Here is a 21,792-nt window from a genome sequence, read left to right as displayed (position 1 = left end):
GAAGCAGCGAGAGATTTTCTACTACGTACTTAATCATTTCAAAACATCTCAAGGACAACCTTTGAGGATTCTGATAACAGGCAGTGCTGGTGTTGGAAAAAGTCTTTTGATTCAAGCCATTTTTGAAGCCGTTTCTAGGCATGAAAAAAACAAGCCTGGTGCCGATCCATCACAATTATCTGTTCTAAGAACGGCTTTCACCGGGAAAGCGGCTTTTAATATTGATGGTGTCACTCTTCACTCTGCCTTTAATTTGCCAACTAACCAATTTTCTGGCAAGATGAACCCGACACTTTGAACAGAAAAAAATGTTCTCTTTTAGGCTTGAAACTTCTGATAATAGATGAAATATCTATGTGTGGAGCCAAAATATTCAATTATATTAATCTAAGAGCCCAACAAATCTTCGGATCTTCAAAGCATTTTGGTGGTATTTCTGTTATTCTCGTGGGAGACTACAACCAATTACCCCCTGTTGGGGATAACTACACTGTAAAAAATAACCGTACTGTCTAGTACCTTTAAAGGTATTTTTCAATGCATCCCCAGACGTACCTATATAGGTACTACAAAATACCGTTGTGTAAGGGTACTATGAAATACCTCTTGAAGAAGGTACTTTTGAGGACTACAAGGTATTTTGTGATCCCGTAATGGGTATCATTTAAACCTCAACAAAGGTCGGAATAAAACTTTCAAATTGTGAAAGGTACTCCTTATTACCGAAAAGGGTACCTGTTAACACTCAAAAAGGTTCGATAATATACTTCTAAAGGTATTTTGTGCTACCGAATTAGGTGTCAAATAAAACCCACAAACAGGTCTAAATTATACTTTCGCGCCATCAAAAATATTTGCGCCACATTTGAAACTGGTAAACTTTCCTTTATTACCGCGGGCTTGAATCATTTTCAGACATGGTAAGCAATACACCACTTCGATGCAAATGAGACTGAAAGACACGAGAGTAATATTTTCCTTCCATCTCAACTTTTAGTGTCTGTGTTGTGGGCTTACGGGATGAGGGAAAAAATTTTGGTTTCCATCTCGCCTTTAAGTGTCTGCGCCATAGGCTTGCGGGGTCGTGAGAGTTCGCATAGTAAGCAAGGGATTAACCACTCTACATTTCCCGATACTATATTTAGCTTCCCCTTGTTAAGGAAGGTGTGATACTGTTATAGTGTAAAGGTAATTCAGGGTCACATATACATGGATATTTTCTGAATGGCGACTGAAGGCGTAAGCTCGGATTCAAACCTTTATATTAACTATGTAAGACTTATATCATAATTGTATTGCCTTTAAATGATGTAACGTATGCTAGTGTACATAGCTGTCAAAGAAAATAATTAATGTTAATTATATGTAATTATATATTTAAGAAAAACCACTAGCTAGGAAACTTGAGATTGAAATTGAAATCTCGGGTAGAAAACCACTACCCTATTCTACCCTACCGAACCTATTCTTTATGGTTATTAATAATATTCCAACAGAGATTTCTTCTACGCTGTCATTACTAGTGCTACTGGTGAAGTAAACAGTTAGTGTTAGAGAATTTGGGCTTGAAGTATTATATCATGTATTTTACTTTAGTAGTGTTAATTATAATCAGCACGCCGGAACTAAAATCTCCCTCTAAAGGAGTCTGTTAAGTCCTTTTCTACTTCCAGGGTACGATAACATACCAGCAGAAGCGCAGAAACTCTAAAAGGTTTCATTATATACCTTATATTTCCAAAATACCTTTTTCGAAATCATTTAATACCCGCACTGTGAGACAACTAATAAAATACGTTCATGGGTACTAAAAAGGTCGCGGAGGTATTTTATAGTACCTTCAAAATACCTTTATTTTTAACAGTGTACACATTCATGCCCTTAAAGGAGAAGAATAACCCCTATGCGGCGCTTATTGGAAGTCCACTGTGGGAAGAATTTAAGCTCTATGAGCTTAGCGAAATTATGAGGCAGTAAGATGACAAAATATTTGCAATGGCTTTAAATCGAATGTCCATGGGAGAGATGACACCCGCTGACGTTGATTTGTTTCGAAGTCTGGAAATATCTATTTCAAGACCTCAACCTTTGGAATCCCTTCATTTGTTTGCAACAAATGATGAAGTAAATGCGTTCAATGAATTAAAGTTATGTTCACGGAATGCTGAAAAGATGTTCTCAGTCTCATTTGACTCGGCCACGGGTGATGCCAGCAACGAAATAAAAGCAAGAATTCTAGAAGCCGTCAAAACCTTAAAAACCCAAGAAACCAGCGGTTTACCAAGAGAATTAACTCTAATGGTTGGTATCAGGTACATGATCACCAAAAATTTGAACACTGCCGATGGTTTGGTAAATGGTGCAACTGGTAGGCTAAGAAAAATACAGTATGGCCAAAATCAAAAAGATGAGCAAGTTCCTGTTCGAGTTTGGATTGAATTCAATGATGAAAAGACTGGAAAAGAGACTAGAGCGCAGGCGCAAGGATTAATGGCAGCCGAGAATATTAGTGAATCATGGACGCCTATTGAAAAGGTTGTCTGAAGTTTCACTAGACGTTCAGGACAGAAGAACATCTACGTAACAAGAAAGCAATATCCTCTAGTAATTGCCGAAGCTGTTACTGTACACAAGAGTCAAGGAGACACCTACTCTCAAGTAGTTGTTCATCTTAATCAAAAGCGACCCATGAAAAGATCGCACTTATACGTCGCTTGAAGTAGAGCCAAGACATCAAATGGTTTCTTCATCGTGGGAAAGTTCACAGCGCCTAAACCAGTGATTAAAAATAAAGACGTTCTTGCCTTAGAGATGGAGCGGCTACGAAAAGATTGCCCGTTGATTCTACCTTTTTTGGATAAAAAGTATCTATTTATGTACATAATGTACAGTCTTTAAATTGTTATTTAAAAGATGTGACCTCAGACCTGAAAATAATGGAATCTGATATGGTATTCTTAGTTGAAACCTGGGCCAAAGAAACGGATGATTTTAAACTTCCTGGATTTTCGGAGTTAAATGGTATTCGCCTCCCTCGTGAGTCGCGACGAAAACCATATGGACTATCAGCTTATATCAAAGAAAATGTAACTAACACCAGGATTCGTGTATACACGGCCGAATCAACAATAACCCTCATATTGAATGCTTGTGGATGGATGGAACTTTAGGTGATTTACGCCTTTCTGTACTAGCAGTTTACTCTTCCCCATCTTGCAACATTCGCGACATAATATATGGTATTGGGAAATGTGTAGCGGAATATTATGATGATATTCCCAGCGTCATTGTTGGTGACTTCAACATTAACCTTCTTGAGACATCATCTCTTGAAACCAAGAAGCTAATTGATTTCTTCTCTGATAATGGGTTTCAACTTTTACAAGGTCTTAGCTTGAAGCAATCAACTGATGGTGGTACTCAACTGGATTTAGCATTTGGCGATGAAGCATTTTCCAACATTTTCAGCGCTACTTATCGAGAATGTTACTATTCTTATCATAAAGAAATATGTTTACATTTTAAATAACCTAGAATCTATGGCATCATCTGACTTTTCAAAACAATTTTTGCATATTTTCAATGATCAACATTGTTCAGGATGAAACAAGAAGATCAACATTGTTCTGAATGAAACTAGAAGATCATCATTGTTCTAGATGAAGCTATAATACCAACAGTTGTCTCTATGATTCATAGTTAAAGAAACCCATATTAGGCCTCTTTCTCTAGCCCAATATGGTTTTTTTCAACTAGGTTCCCAAAACCTAGTTAAAAAAGCCATATTGGGCTAGACAAAGAGACCCTCGCGCTAAAACATGATCTGAGGTTATAATCATACTGCAAGTTTTACAATATCCAGATTATACCAAAATTACGAGATCTACGGTACCCGGACGCAACCACGAGATCTACGGTCCCCGGACGAAACCACGAGATCTACGGTACCCGGACGCAACCACGAGATCTACGGTCCCCGGACGAAACCACGAGATCTACGGTCCCCGGACGAAACCACGAGATCTACGGTCCCCGGACGAAACCACGAGATCTACGGTACCCGGACGAAACCACGAGATCTACGGTAACCGGACGAAACTACGAGATCTACGGTACCCGGACGAAACCACGAGATCAACGGTACCCGGACGAAACCACGCGATCTACGGTACCCGGACGAAACCACGAGATATACGGTACCCGGACGAAACCACGAGATCTACGGTACCCGGACGAAACCACGAGATCTACGGTACCCGGACGAAACCACGAGATCTACGGTACCCGGACGAAACCACGAGATCTACGGTACCCGGAGGAAACCAAGAGATCTACGGTAACCGGACGAAACCACGAGATCTACGGTACCCGGACGAAACCACGAGATCTACGGTATCCAGATCAAACTACTCGATATACAATATCCAGATTGCACTACGTACAACTGTCAAGATCAACAGTGGGCTTGGGAACCCAGTAAAAGAAACCCCTATTTGGCTTGGGAACCTAGAATAGGAAACCCATATAAGGCTTGGGATCCTTGAGAAAGACACCCTTTTTAAGTTTCAGATACTAGAAAAAAGAGGCCTACGCGTATTCTGGAACATCAATATTAATCCAGATAAAACAACGAAATCAGCACTGTTCCAGATTGAAGTTAAACATAAAAAGCAAGTAAAATTACATTATACTTATAATAGAGCCAACACTACAAATACATTTTTTTTATAAATTAGAGAATCAAGGCCCCCCCCCCAACGAGGGAAGCATTTCAAAACTGTACAACTACTAATTTTTAATTAATTTCAATTAGTAAGAAAGTAATCCAACAATTTTGATAAAGAAACCTGCTGATATATGATTTTTACACATTAGGTTATATTTTCTACAGCATCAAGTTTCAATAAAACATGACATGAATTTTTATTTAGCACGCGTGAGAAATCTGCCTCAAACAAGGAGAAGAGTCAGTCCTTATGATAGGGTTACTGAAATGTTAGGAGAAATCCAAGAAAGTAAAAACCAGCACCGCGCCGATACTTTACTGGAGTTGCGTGGCATCAAGGAATGTCAAGAGAGAAGCGCTACGGCCGATGAAAAATCTGCAGATGCCTTGACAAGCATCGCGGAATCGTTTCGCGATATCTCTGTGGCGCTTTGCCAACAATTAAATAATACCCCCGATAACATATTATAAAACCCCGGGTATATAAGGCAATTTTATTTGATTAATCCATTTAAATATATAAATATATTAGTTAAACGCTTCAATAGTAATAATACCGTAATAAAATAATACATTTTTCTTTGTCGAAAGAATGAGTACAGTTGAGTCGTCTCTACAGATCCCTACGGATGCGCGACCCACGTCCATGGAGCGTTTCTCCTTCCTGTCCCTGATTCCTTCCAAAAACATCGTCTCCAACTCTTTGTTCCGCAATTAAAGCTTCTTCGCCCATTTCCAAGGGTTCGAATTCCTCGGGGACCTTTTCTTTCACACAAATATTGTGCAAAATAACGCAGGCATAAATTATAAATCCAGCAGCTTTTGGCCTGTACTGCAATTTTCGAAACAAGCATCGAAATCTCATTTTCAGTAAACCATTGCATCTTTCAACGCATTGTCTCGCGCTTGACAGTCGTTCAATAAAATTCTTTTCTGGGGAATTTGGTAGGGCATTCGAAATTGGAACCATAAGCCACGGTTGTAACGGATAACCACCGTCGCCTGAGAAAACCAAAATTTTATTTAGGTTGGCTTATTTGAGTGTCATTATTAGCCTGTACCGATTAACAAGCCACGGCCGCGTCCACTCTCTTCTTCTCTACGGAGGTACTTGCATATTGGGCTATTATTCCATATAAAGGAATCGTGAGTTGATCCTGGGTATTGGGCATTGCAATTTAAAATGACGATGTGATGGTCACAAATCTACAAATGAAGACATTTATGTTTTTGCACAGTAGTATCGTTATGCATAATTAGGCCTAGCGCATTACAAGTTGAACATTAATTGATCGAAAGCCTTTGCGATTCAAGTAGAGATTTTCTCTAAATCGTTCGTCGGATTTGGGCGGCGCTATTATAGGAATGTGGGTGCAATCAATTGCACCCAAACACCCTGGAAACCTTTTTTATCCACGGCATAAGTTCTATTCAAGTAGATCAGTAATTAAAAGGGTGCTTAGCATTATAGATAATTATTACACACCTAACTTGGATCCTTGTCTGCTCCATCTCACTTGTTGGGAATTTAACCGTCTTTTTGAGCAGCGTATCGGTTAATGACTGGCTTACAGCCTTAACGCATCTTGAAACTGTAGACTGGCTCACTCGAAGCAGTAATTCCTGACCTACAGCTCGTTGGTACGAACCAACCGCAAAAAATCTTAATGCAATAAGAACCTACAGGATTTGCAACATTTTTTAAATCGATGTTTATTGACCTTACACTTCAATAAAAGTAGAAAGCCAATCCCTACTTGGTTTTCGATTGAAATAATGCTGGGCCTTGGTCCAGTTAGACTGTCTCGCAGAGCCTCAATTAAATCTATGGCCAGTGGCATGGTTAACCGTAATAACATTCGAAAAGATTATTCCGGCAGTTCGAACGCTTGAGAATCATCTCTGAAAACTCTTTCCCTATTTAAATTTCTTCTTTCCTCAATTTCAGCAGTCCGCATCGAATGGACAAACATCACGGAGGAAGCCATTTTGAATTTTGGCGCGAAAAAAAGCGGCAAAACTTTTTATAACGCTCGCGATAAAGCTATAACGCCAACAATCGGATGGCGATACGATATCCCCGACATTTGGCGTTATGATAACGCGTGATATCGTAACGCCGACACGTGAATCGAATTTTTTAAAATTTAACTTAAAGTGATATCATAACGCAAGTTTTCTTGCGTTAAAGTCATAACGCACGCCTGCTGAATCGCACCCCTAGGTGCTGGTAGTGGTACGACCTGGCGAAATGCTTCATATGCACAATGAGATTTAGCTTTTAAATATGAACACCATTTTATAATTGCTGGATGCCATTTCTTCGGTGTTTATTTGCCCTTTTTCAGAAGTTCCATTTGCTGCTTCATGAAAATTAAAAGGAAATTATCTTTTCTACAAAAAGGATTGTCGTCAATAATTTGGTCGAAAATATCAGATCTTTTAGTGCTTAGAAATAGTTCAGCTTTACGGCGAAGTTTCCGGATTTCTTTCTTCAAATTCTTAATTTCATCATTTTTTTCTTTCTTCAAATTCTTAATTTCATCTTTTTTCTTTCTAAACTCGGCATGCTGTGCCTTTTAGACATCAGTCAAAATACTTTGGGATTTTTCTTCATAGACCTTCTCTTTAGTCTCTTATTCAGTGATTTCCTCAAAATTATACAATTTTTACATCTGTCTGAGATGGAGGAGCCTTTAAAAAGGCCCTCGCACCTTGTAGAATGCAATGCTTTGGTAAATATATACACTTGCCCATTTTTTAAATTTAAATCAAACTCTTTTAAATTATTTTCAAACACCCCTGGGCATAGTTTAAAGGTGTCTAGATATTTCAGAAGTTCGCACAACTGTTCTAATGTCTCTAATGTATTAGGAATCTTGTGGCCAATGAGTTCATCAGATATCAGTACTCCGTAAACCTTAATTTGCATATTAAGATATTCATTAACCAGGGCCGTCACCAGAGGGGGGTTCAGGTGGGCCCGGCCCACTCTGCAGTTGGTTTTGCCCTCCCTATGAAATTCATGGAATAGCTGGCCCTTAATAAACTTTTGGTAGAATACAGAACAACTAATTTCTACGATAAAATGTTAAATGTGATGTGACGTCTTGGAATTTTTAAAAAATAATTGCTATTATGATGTAGATGCTTAGAAGATTCATACCAAAATAACATTTTCACTAGGAGAAAGGGCTATTTACCCCTTTATAATTGTAAAACCCAATTAAAACCGAAACCAGCTTTAAGATCTAAACATAATGCAGCCTCTATTCCCTCACGGGCCTTAGTCATTATTAATTTCATGATAAAATGTTTTCGGAAAATGTAATTGTTCTTGAAAAAGCGTAGATATGTAATTTTTTCAATTAATTTAGAGGGACTAGATCGATTAACAGTAAAATCAGTTGATTGAATTAAATATTGATTAAGGATTGAGTGGATAAAAATAACTAGAAAAAGATTTCAATATCTGAAACTTCAGTCAATTGATAAAAGTCACACATATCGTTTGTTTTTTCGGCCTTGGTTCAAACCAAGACATTTTTATATAATATCTGGGACTTCAGTCTTAATGTAATTAAATTTTGAATAATTATGTTTGCTTTACCGTCATACATTTGCACTCTATAAAATATAATGGTGCATTCAAACACCATATATGCTCCAACAAGAACGCTACTACATCACTGAAGCAATTGTCTGTCACTGTATTGAATTATGGGTGATTAATCCGCGCCAGTCAACCAGATCGCCTTGGACGTGGGCTGTTCTATAATTCGGAAAACTCTCCGTCCGTTTAGTAGTTCCATAGCGCGTCTCAATCTAATTTTTCGAACCATTTAATACTTTAAAAGACGGGTTTTACCAGAAGGGGTTAATAGAAGAAGGATGACACAAGCTCCCCTTGGCAAATTATTAAGCGCTAAAAGATTAGGGATGAGGGAACTATTTATCTCGTATGCGATTCGGATTAGTAACCTTGCTCCAAATGTTCTGATGTAGGGAAGAATCTTGTAACAATTAACCCGCTTAGTGGTTCACTTATCTCGTTTTACTTTTGAAACAAGTTGGGAAAGCCAAAATATTACCTCTCCGAGTAGAGAAGACTATCACTACCCAGTTATTTAACCTGAATATTCATTTACTTTTGCTTTTAGTTAATCAACTGCAGGGCATTAAGTGCGAAATAAGCTTAATAATGAAACCCTTTATTCAAAAATATACCTTTATTTGTCTGAAATTTCATAAAATTTTTTGCGTTGTTTGTTTATTTTAATTAGAAAACATCATCGTTAGAATCAATTTCAACAGCAGCTTTTTCACACTCAGCCTCCAAGGTATTATTTTTTTCGTTGCCAACTAAGGATTCCAAATGAACAAATGGTTCATCCCCGTTAACTTCTTCATGACTTGAGTCATTTTCATCATGAACTTCACGTGTATCGGAATGACTAAGTAAAAATAGTGAGAAAGATTAATTCTATTTCTTTAAGCCTCGGACAAAATGTCTAAAATGGTTTGGCAATTTCATCCGATCTCAAAACACAAAACAGAGCTATTACACTCGTAACGATGTTAGGCATATTTAAGAAATATCGTGATTATGATTTATTCTAATTTACCATATTAAGCAAACAAACAAAATGTTTCACATAAAATCAGACATCCGTACAATGGCCAAACCTCAAACCTTTGGCAGGCCGATCATTACGTACTTTTCAAGGAACTGCGATAGTTCTTTTTCATCGGCACTATCAATGTCGGACGACTCCACATTCACCACTGCGGGTGACGATACGCTACTAAAACACATTTCATTTTATATAAAATCATTTTGATAATAATCTATAGCCCCGTAAGTACTTTATAACTAGTCATTATTCATAAGCGCGTAGATTCAGGCGGGTCGTTACGAGAACGTATAGCTTACGACTTCATCGCACGGGTAACGAGCCGGTTACGCTTTCTACTTGTTAAGGATCATAATCTCTTGCATGCTTGTCGTCCGACATAGTTAAAAAAACGCAACCGCTTCTTAAACCATTTTGGGGTTGATAAAGAAATAATAAATAATAAATAATAAATAATAAATAAAAGCTTTATTTTTCTCTATGGGTTTTAGCAGAAAGGAATAATATGAGAAGAATGGCACTCTACATATCCATAATGTTGTGTAACTGATACAAGACTCATACCAACCTCAAATTCCCTTCCCTTCCCTTGATTGGCTAACGAGCTTCTGTCGATGTTGCTACGCTTAATGTCTTAAGGGGGCTCGAGCGAGTGGAGAACAAAGTAATATTTCAGAGTCTAAACTGAATTTTTCAAATGAAAATTGCTTAAGTTGGTGTCTTAAACCGTTGGCTCAAGTAGGCAATAAACACTTGAACCCGAATTAAGCTATTCACACAGACAACGCGATGGAATTCCCTTCTGGTTTTAGTATAAGAGTCGCGCAACCATCAATACAAGTTGTTTAAAATAATTATCGAATGACTTAATATTATATTATTATAGTTATAAGTAATAAGTACTTATTTTATGGGACAAAATAAGAGCTTTTATTTCATAAATACCATTTATCTTCAATGAAAATTCCCAATAAATGTCCTTTTTCTGCCAAAACGTCTTCTTGAATTCTAATTATTTTGAAACCATTTTACATTTATCATGGTACTTTAAAAACATTAATTCCACTTACTTGCTTCCGTCCAAATAACAGTAAGCCTTCTTCGTTACGGAGTAACTACCAATCGACATTTTAATGTCGGTACACGTGTCCCACAAATTGTATAAAAGTGTAACACATCTTAATGGGTCTTCATAAATGTGGTCAACTTTATTATGAGAGAGCGCATCAATAAGAATTTGCACCGGAATGCCATTTAAATAGCCAAAGCTGGCAATCATAGATAATTGTTGTGGGTATACTAGAGTTTTCTTAAAAAATAGCCTCGAAATGTTCGGTGGCCAAACACTTGCAAAATCACCCGATACTCTTTGTAGTATATTCCATGCGTTGTACTTCGCAGCAAATGAAGACTTTGCTCTATCCATCTAAAATAAAGAATGACTAAATGTTTAGCTTGCTAATTCAGACGTTAGTTTTATATTATTTTAAACAAAACCTTCCATGACTCTCAACATTGAAAAACAAACTGAGAAGAGTTTCCCGTCTATATAGGCACTAAACATTTAATAGTCTTTGGATCCACCCATATGAAATATCTGCACGAGGTTCCTTTTTCAGAAACAATGCTTTTACAAACTATCTAATATACACGGTGTTTCTCATAAGTCTGCCATAAATCAAGGGGCGTGTTCTTTGGGTCAAACTGAGTGGAAGTGTCAAAGAACATGGGGTGTACAAGAATTTGCAACTGAGATACGGCCCCCCCAAACACTGGCTCCTATAACAAGAAATGTTCGAAAATGTAGAGTAAAACAAATTCAGCCTCATCAACTTGTTTAGAAACATGAGACAATTTCAATAGTCTTCCTTTTAACATCGTTATTGAACTTTTACCTGGCAGAAGTGTATTAAATGGGTAGAAGTATGCCTACTGTAGTAAAGTAAATTCAAGGTATCATGGTACGTTCTACTCTTATACATAAAAGCCTGTTTTTCCTCGCGCCGTCAGACCGTCCGTCCGTATTCACTTTTCATAACGTGACATTGTTAAAGCGCTCGAAATTAAAACAAAAATAGACTTAAATGGAAAATTAATATTTTTCTCCCGAAACAATCTTTATCAAAACACGAGGAATTAAAACAAATTCAAAAACAAAGGCTTAACGAAAATTAATGTAATTACAAAGAACGCGAGTGCTGGCGGAAATTTCGTGAAAATGTGCCAGAGCTTTAGGAAACCCAGTACATTTCGCGAAGATGCCCAGCTTCATGGACTCTCATATAGACTTTTATAGTTCAGGAAAGGTAACGTTAGATTTTGAGTCGGAAAAGACGGCAAACGAACCCTAAATTGAGAAAACCAATTATATCAGAACCTTAGTTAAATGTATGATAGTTTTTAGGTGAGACGTGCCAAAGCATGATTAAGGAGCTTGGGGGAGGAATATATCCCATTTTCCTGTAACTTGTCCTATCATTTTAAATATAACGTGACTCATTCACATAGCCCATAACTAAATTTTAGAGGAAACTTTTCAACTACAGCATTATATTTTCATGTTGAATAAGGATTAATTGAATAAAACATATACTTACGAATACTTCTTACAACGCTTGAATATTCCAATTCAAAAACTTTGCGCCGACACCAGTTTTCTAGTCAATTAGATTGAGTTTTAATAGACTGTTTATGCGAAGCACCTACGAACTTATCGGGTAGCTGTTAAAGCAAAGAAAGAATGAAAAAGCCTTAATGCTAGCATTTAATACTTTTTTATTAGGGCATAGGTTGAAATGAGTCATTTTTTTGACTGCTACTTTTTTCGCACCATGGAGTAATCATGTCCTGGGAAAGGATATTTTATTTAACTGCTCTTTGATGGCCGTTTTTGTGTTACCTCTCCAGGAACGATACTCCATACAAAATAGGCAATAGAAATAGGCATAAGCGTCACTTACAGGTTTTTTAACGCAACTTTTAATCTACGCAAGGAACATTTTTACACTAATGAACCTTATATATGCGACTCCTTGGTTTGATTTTAGATCGAGTAGCGTTAATAGACCAAACATGATCTCAAAGTCCTATTTTTGAGGAAAAGACGTTGGAACACGTGTTGTTTCTGCAAGAACTTTGACTTCATTTTTGGCCTATTGACGCTACTTGGTCTATAGATACCAAGGATCACACAACACAAGGACTCTTGAAGAGACCGAATTCTCCGTTAGCCCCCCCCTTGTAAATTGAGTTACGGAGCTGTAGTTATAGCCAAGCGTTTCGCACATGCGCAATCGGCGCAACAGAGAGGAAAAACATCAGTTTTTACAACTTACGGCCTACATAAAAATGTTACAAAAAACAAGTCGCCTACAGTTATCTACTCTGAGCCTCAACCCTTTTGAATTTACTTCCTAACGGATTTTGTGACGTCTGGCTCCTCAACTGTTGTGCCGAAGTGGATGCGCGATAGATGCGATCATGCTCTGCCGTAATAGTTTCCTTTCCCCAAATCGAACTTTAGCTCTCCTTCTGATACCTCCTCCGTGATAGAAACTCTATTTTTAGCGAGAAACGCTGTTTTAAAAAATATACATACATTTTTTACAACTCAGATATAAAGTGCACATCCAGGGTAGTAATACATCATTGTAGATTTTTATTATCGGTTGAAACGTCCGCTTATTACGGCAAGATGTCTACGTTGGAGGAGATTACAAGACAATTTCCATTTTTAAGCTTGTTTGGGACAAGCCATTTCAACGTTGACGAAATGATTAAGGTAATTGCTTACAGTAATAAATGAACAATAATTATGGCAAAACTTCAGGGCTATAACCGACTTCTATGCAGACATAGGTTTTTAGAATTTAGAAAGGAATATTTGTTTTTTAATTGAGATTTAATTAATTTTGTGGACCACAGGAATTACAGTGGAGTTAAGCGAATATAATTTTGTTCCGAACCTGGATGCAATTTTCGAAGGAGAAAATGTTTTGTCAAATCTTTGCCAGGCTAAAGAAAAGAAACTGAAACAACGGCAACGTGACTTTTCATACCAATTAGCCTAATTGGAACACTTGTTAAAACCGAATCCTGAAGTAAGTTGGTGTTCATAACTTATCTTTAACAATATTAGTGGGGCTTTATACAAGACCGGGAGACTTAGAATATTAGTAGCCAAAGAAGGTCTAATCCTATATTTCATGTCAAGGTTGTGAAATTATTTATATGGAAAACTTAGTAACTGGTTGTTATGGTTCTAATTAATGTTTGGGTAAATGTCTTTTGCAACCAAATACCAAGCAGTGCCTCGAGGTACTAAGATGCTTTACTCTAAGACGTATGCTTGAAATGGAACAATACTGAAGGGATAATATCATAGCAAATTTCGATGAATCGGTCAGGAGTTCAGTTTCTTCCGAACGACACGCTACCCTCTTTGGAAAAGATTTCTCCACCAATATCCTAACGTCCTATTTAACTAAAAATATTGTGGTACTGAAATGGAATGCTGTAACTTAAGGATACTAAATGGTATGATGAACATGCTCTTTCAGATACAAGCAAAAAAAGACAAAACGTCGACCTTGCCAAGGTTTTCAACAAAACGGGGGCGATTCTACAGGAAACGCCTTCACAATTAAACACAATATCTGTATATTTTGTATTACAAATAAAATGAGTATTGGATTACAACGAACATTTTAACGTTTTCTCGGGGATAGTGTAGGTACTTCACAATTATATCTTTATTTACAAAGATTTTCCCGCATAGAACCAACTTTACCTATTTAAAGTTTACATAGTGTTGTTGAAAAGTCTGGCCAAATTTAAGGAGCGTTTTTTATGACCTATTTGGAGTCGAAAACGTTTTATGGCATATTCTGTCCGAACCACCGTTTTCAAGTTATGATTGGAATGTTTCACGAATGACCCCTAAAACTATTTAAGCAACTGAAAAGCAATTGTAATTAAATTTAAGGGGTCACCCGTAAGTCATTCTAGTCATTACTAGAAAACGGTGCCTCGGACAGCCAAATGCCATAGAATATTTTCGATCCGAAATTGTCCGAACAACACGTTCCTCAAAATTTGCCAGACTTCTCAACAACACCATGTATGAAGTATACTTATATCAATTAATTACTTTAGTTAAGATACATACAGGGTGGAAACAACCAGACCAATAAATACCTTTGTGAACAACCTCCAATACTGCCGATGGATGTCTTCACTATACTATATTGTGCACTTTGTATACAGGGTTTAAATAAGTACATAGTGAAGTTCAAGTAGCATCGTACGCTAATGAGCTGAGGATAAACAAGTCAGCGTAAATTTTCGATGTGTTTACCATGCACTTTGAAGAAGACAGTCCATGTCCTGCAATATGCTGATGAGGTTATTTACTTCACGATGTATTTATTTACATTCTGTGTAATACGTCTACAATGCAGTATAATGAAGTCATCCATCGGCAGTATTGGGGGTTCTTCACAAAGGTAGCTAATGGTCTGATATGTTCCATCCTACATATCACTCGGGGATTAAGTACCACTTTAAGAGTAAGAATATGTAAACTCAGTTCAGTAAGCCCAGAGATTATACCCTACATAACACATACCTACCCTTAAAGGGAGGGTGAAAAAGAAAATCAAGTGATTTTTTATCTATTCTTCTACTAATTATAAGACCTATCTGCATAGTGAAACATCCATGAAATATCTCGCAATGATTTTAAAAATCAAAATAGATTCAGATTTCATAAATAATTTGATATAACCCCTTCCAACCAATCGCGTAACGCCCAGCCTTCCAGTTAACAAAATTTCCGTGGCACGCTCTATGTCGCGTGCCACGATTATCACATCGCGCACAATGTTTATTACATCTCGCGCTCGACATAGAGCGTGTCGCGGGGTTTTGTTAACTGGAAGGCAGGGCGTTACGCGATTGGTCGGAAGGCGTTATATCAAATTATTTATGAAATCTGAACCTATTTTGATTTTTAAAATCATTCCGAGATATTTCATGGATGTTTTACTCTGCAGATAGGTCTTATAATTAGTAGAAGAATCGAAAAAAATCACTTAATTTTCCTTTTCACCCTCCCTTTAAGCAAACAATATGGTAAGGTGCTAGAATAGGACGTTCTCAACAAGCTAATTGTCCAAAACCTGAAATTCATATAATTTTAGTAGCAGGAATGGTGAACAGTCTAATTTTGGCGCCCGTCCTAGTCTACGATCCCAGGACGGGGGTATGAAAGAAGAGGCGGGTCATAGCGAAAAAGGAAAAGGGAGGCATGCATTTTTTTCGCCACCCCGTCAGCAACGTCATCCAAGCTTAATTTAAAATATTTTTACGTATTGAAGGGAGGGGCTTTTCACTGTGCTGTGAGTCGGACTGAAGTAAAGCCTAAGCGTTCGTTATTCCTGCAACTAGAATTATGTGGATTTCTGCTCAAACCTTACCTTGGGAAACTCAGTCAAACCACTTCTATAACCTTCTCATAGTCTAACTGACAATTTAATCACATTTGGAAATGAATTGTGACCATGCATGCATATAAAACTGAAACATGGTTTTCTCAAACACACACAGGATGTTTTAAAAAGGATGGTAGTACAGAAGTATAACGGATTTCATGACATTTTGACGTTCGTGTAACTATTTTAGTTACAAAGTCAGTGTCTCGGTAGAACATCATGAGCCAGGATTGGTACAGTTTTTCTTCTATGAAGATTAAGGATAAAAACCAAATATGACGAGAACTTTCGAAACTAGAAACTACGCCTAATGGTTGTCATTTTATGGTCTCGTCCGCAGGTAGACTTTCCTCTTTTAGGAACTGTACATAGAACATTTATAAAACCACAGAAATGCCAAAGACTATAAAGAGAACCGTTAAATTGTCCTAAATTCTAAACGATGGTCTTTGCTTAGCTCAAAACACTATTTGAACGATGTGAATCAAATGTCTGTTTGTTTTTTTAGTTTATTTACGTTTTATGTAATTGAAAACCATATTAATTATATTAAGGTTACACGTCAAACATTTCAAAATAACGTTAAACTTAGACGACAATCTCTATAATAATCCATAAACATTTTCAAACGTACAAAGCATTAACATATCATATAATGAAATGAAAGCATAAATATCATATATTCGAACCATAATAACTCAGGTTCTGGGAAAACCAACATGGGAAAAAACCATAAAAATAGTTAATCTAAAAAAATTATCAAGTCTTTTCTGATCATTTAAAAGACATTTTTCTCGGAAAATGTCCGAAAAGGACGCATAATATTTTGGAAAATATATTTGTTTGTAATACTAATGCTAATACATAAGCACATAAGATGAGAAAATCATTGCAAAGAATAAAGGCTCAGTCCCAGTCACTTGGAGTGGCTCTCTGCTCGTCAACGGATCTTGGCGTCGAGTGGCGCTCTGCTCGTCAACGGATCTTGGCGTCGAGTGGCGCTCTGCTCGTCAACGGATCTTGGCGTCGAGTGGCGCTCTGCTCGTCAACGGATCTTGGCGTCGAGTGGCGCTCTGCTCGTCAACGGATCTTGGCGTCGAGTGGCGCTCTGCTCGTCAACGGATCTTGGCGTCGAGTGGCGCTCTGCTCGTCAACGGATCTTGGCGTCGAGTGGCGCTCTGCTCGTCAACGGATCTTGGCGTCGAGTGGCGCTCTGCTCGTCAACGGATCTTGGCGTCGAGTGGCGCTCTGCTCGTCAACGTATCTTGGCGTCGAGTGGCGCTCTGCTCGTCAACGGATCTTGGCGTCGAGTGGCGCTCTGCTCGTCAACGGATCTTGGCGTCGAGTGGCGCTCTGCTCGTCAACGGATCTTGGCGTCGAGTGGCGCTCTGCTCGTCAATGGCTTTTAAAAATTGACGTTCTGGAACGTTTTGCCCTTTAGCTAGAAACCTTTTTAAAGATTTACATAGCAGTTTCACTTGACTTTCAGTTAGCCTAAATTTAAGGTTGAAGACGTTTTATGTTTGTGAAATGCTACATTAAAATCGCTTAAATGACTGTTTCCCATTAAGTTGAAACTGTACCGTACCTCCTAGAGCAGTATCCATTAAACGCGTGACTTCTTCGATGAAACCGATCAAAACCTGTATATATGTTTATATATTAGTAATACCAAGCTAAAGAACCTTTACCACAACTTTACCAATCTTCCGTGGGTTGGTCATACGAACTTTAGCAACTAGACTGATAAGTTTACCATGATAACCATCTCGAGCTTCTCTAGCTCCATAAAAACCACAAACTTTAGATGTCTAGAACGAATAAAGAATATCAATTAACTAATTTTGGATTTGAGTTACGAAACCCACAGAAACAGATACATACACCATTACGATTATAATGGACTTGCTATCCGTCTTCAACTTTTCAAATTAATTGAGTATTAAAACTAATGTCTTGGTGGGGGAAGCGCAGAGCATGTCTTAGATCCTTTCGACTTATGTGATTTATACTGTAAAAAACCCAAGTAAAAGTGTAAGTGAAACGTTCTCTGAATTTAATAATAATAATAAAAGTTACTCAGTGCTTCACAGATGCGCTACTGACGTTTTGACTGTCTATTTCATGTCACATTAAATGGAGTGAAATCATTTCAAACTATAGGGGATTCTTGATTTTATATTGACTCCCACCTGATACCGAACTGAACCTTATTTCTTATACATGTCGAACTTCTAACAAAAGAACAATAAACTTAATACTTTTGATTAGAATATAAAATGAAATCTTTTAAAAAATGACATGCTTACCGCATTACCACCTTCCTGAATAGTTGTAAATCTGTCAAATAGAGCCACCCTCTCGTGGCCATGTAGTAACACTATTGCTCTTAGTGTTTATAAAAGCGATTTAACAAGTTGGCTAAAGGCAGACCCAAGTTAAAGGGGCTTTTCAAAACCATTTAGCAAGTTGGCTAAAGCCAGACCCAAGTTAAAGGGGCTTTTCAAAACCATTTAGCAGGTTGGCTAAAGGCAGACCCAAGTTAAAGGGGCTTTTCCAAACCATTTAGCAAGTTGGCTAAAGGCAGACCCAAGTTAAAGGGGCTTTTCCAAACCATTTAGCAAGTTGGCTAAAGGCAGACCCAAGTTAAAGGGGCTTTTGCAAATCATTTAGCAAGTTGGCTAAAGGCAGACCTAAGTTAAAGGGGCTTTTGCAAATCATTTAGCAAGTTGGCTAAAGGCATACTCAAGTTAAAGAGGGGTTTAGCAAGTAGGCTTATGGAAACACAAACTTGACGTTATTTTTGCAAGCCATGTACGTAGTTATATACAGGCACGACGTGTAGTTAATTGACTACACGCTGAGACCCTCCCGGGTAAGCCAAGTAGATACAGCCACCCTCTCCACCCACTTGTATCTACTACTGGTTTTACTATGAATAGTCGCATGATAAATATAAATTTATTCTTAGACACCAAAATTTGCCAGTTTTAAATTTTTTTTGACAAAAATATTCCTTTGTGATAAGAACAATACTAGTCTCTGTAACAGACTTCGTATCGGCTTTTAAAATTTCAGTTTTCAAAGGCTAAAACTAATTGGCAAGGATAACCTGTTCAAAATTTTCCCTACAGACCATGGAACAATGCTAGAATTTCCATTAACCATTAATTAACAAAGCTATTACAGCTAGGAATTTCCACAAGCCTATTTCTTTATAACAAAACATATTCCTTTATGATATGAGTAATACGTTTCTCTGTAACAGGCTTCGAATCTGTCTCGGAAAAGTTTGTTTCCGAACGCTAAATCTAATTGGCAATGATAGTCAGTTGAAACTTTCTCTTCAAGACCAGGCAAAAGAGACATATCAAACGAATCAAAGAACATCTTCAGCGCCGTTTTACTTTTTAAAAAATTTATATTAAAATTTCCGACAACAACTGTCGGAACAGAGGCATCGTATCTAATATCGAATAAAGGATTAAAATCCTCAAAAACTGATCTCAAACCGGGCGATTTGTACAACAACACAACATTCATCGGTTCATTTTCAATGGAAACATCCAACCAACAACGTTCCACATGCGAATTTCTGAAAAGTCTATCGGTTTGCAAAACCCTATTATTCAAATCGTTAACTACATTTTCGGGTGTATCTTTTAAATAAATGGAAGAACCAAACGCAATTCTACGTGCGGTTCTTGGCAGATAAATACCACCCACTTCCCTAAAGGATGGCACACTAAACTCATCGGTATCTTTCTTCCACGTTTCAACAAAGCATAATAACTGGGCATTTTTTATTACAGTGTCTGCTAAGATATCTTCCAAATGTGCGTTTAAGGATTGCACATTATGAACATAAATGTACACCTTTTCGTTCAAAAACGGTAATACAATATTCTTTGTATCTCGTAATCTTCGAAGTTCCAATTCTACTTGATTGTTTTTAGGCGCATTTGGAACTTGAACTTTACCCTCAATATACAAACCGGAGGCGTTTCTCGCCCTACTGCAAGCAACATATAAATGAGTTCTCTCTAATTTTTTTCTGGGATTACAATGCACTACTACAGACGAGTATGTATCGCCTTGACTCTTGTGTATCGTAATAGCCTCCGAAGTTACTAAAGGAAACTGTCTCCTAGAGACTGAAACATTATTTTGCCTCCATTTTCTACTAAATGCCTTAATAACCTTCTCGAAAGGAGTCCAAGTCCTGTTATAGTTATTCTGCTCGTACAATCCAAGACACTTTTGTCTCAAACACTTCCCAACATTAGCATCAGCAAACTCAATCCAAACCCTGAACGGAATTTGTTCCCCGAGCCTATTTTTACCGTACTCTATCTTTCTTAACCAGCCTGTCGCACCATTCGTAAGTCCATCAGACGTATCGACATTGTTAGTCATCATATATCTCGCACCACAAGCGAGTGTTAGTTCTTTGGGAAGACCATACGTATCAGACGTTGCTAACGTTTGAACTTGGGAAAGAATGTTACTTTTAACTTCGCTACTAAGATCACCATTTACAACATCTACTGAAATTGAAACAGACTTTTCCGTACTCATTTTTAATAGAGTCTCTTGGTTAAATTGGTTGACTTCAACGTTAGTAGGGAAAAGGTGTATCGCTTCTTTTGGCGGTACACGCTCTCTGTTTACTTCCAAACTTGCGAATAAGTCAATATCATCCTGATTCATAGTTCCGACAGACATTCTATTCAAAGCTTCCGCAAACCTCTTATCATCTTTTTGCCTCATAATTTCTTCAAGCTCACTAAATTAGAATTCCTCCCATATTGGGTTAACAATTAAAGACGCATATGGATTGTCACTATCACTTTGACTTTGAAAAGCGAAATGATCCCGGACGGGTCTAAGTTGGTTAAAATCTCCAACTAAAAGTACAGACACACCACCAAAATAATCTGGGCAACCCATTATCTCTTGCATTCTCGAGTTCACTCGGTTAAAAACCTTCGCACCAACCATTGATATTTCGTCAATAATTAATAACTTCACTTGACCATACATCAACCTGCAATTGTGAAGAGTTTCACTTTCTAATCTGGAAATGCTTCCGGCAAATTGACTAACGGGTAGACAAAAGGTACTATGCAAAGTCGCCCCACCTATATTAAAGGCAGCCTTGCCCGTAGGTGCGCATCGCAGAACTTTAACCTCCGAGGGATTAGACCCTGGTTGCTTATTGTAAAATCTAGTAACAGATTCATATATAGCACTTACCAAAACGCTTTTTCCAACACCAGCGCCTCCTGTAACAAATAGCCGTAAAGGCGTTTCTTTGCACTTTATATGGTGCAGAACTTCATAAAATATTTCTTTTTGTTTCAAATTCAGCTTTCTAACAAGGGCATTGTATTCTGAATCATTAACTAACGTGACTGATGGAGCAACAGTTTTTTCCGCATTACCATCAAGAATATCTCTGTTAATATTTCCTATTGCCTCTTCCACTGTATCAGGAGCAGATGACAAAGGAGTCTCGGACGCTAGCTTCCACAATATAGAGGGCAATGGGACCCGCGTACGTCACAGCTGTAGCGGTATCGTTTGCCATAGAGGCGCTATCAGACATTATAGCAGACGATGCTTTTGGTGGATTATATCTGGCACCAAAGTCTGCTGGGAATTCTTTTTAATAACGGACTAACGGTGGCTATTCAGGTCGTCTTACCCGATCGCGACATAAATATACACAATATAATTACTTTATTCAAACAGCTGTAATCGTTTGTGACCTTAAAGGTAGGAATTAATTGACTGCTACAAGAGGTTGGAAACGAAATCACTGTCTCTTACTTTTTGGGTTTTAAAAGATCGTGAGTGATTTCTTTTCCCAACCTCTTGTAGCTATCATTTAATTCAAGAATAAATTTAGAAAAATCTGGCACTGAAACACATTTTGGTT

The sequence above is a fragment of the Phalangium opilio genome, unplaced genomic scaffold (genome assembly GCF_054372755.1).
Source record: "Phalangium opilio isolate 3A_F unplaced genomic scaffold, DU_Popi_V2 ptg000098l_1, whole genome shotgun sequence".
In the NCBI taxonomy this organism is placed as follows: Eukaryota; Metazoa; Arthropoda; class Arachnida; order Opiliones; family Phalangiidae; genus Phalangium; species Phalangium opilio.
Note: the sequence above shows the minus strand (reverse complement) of the source record.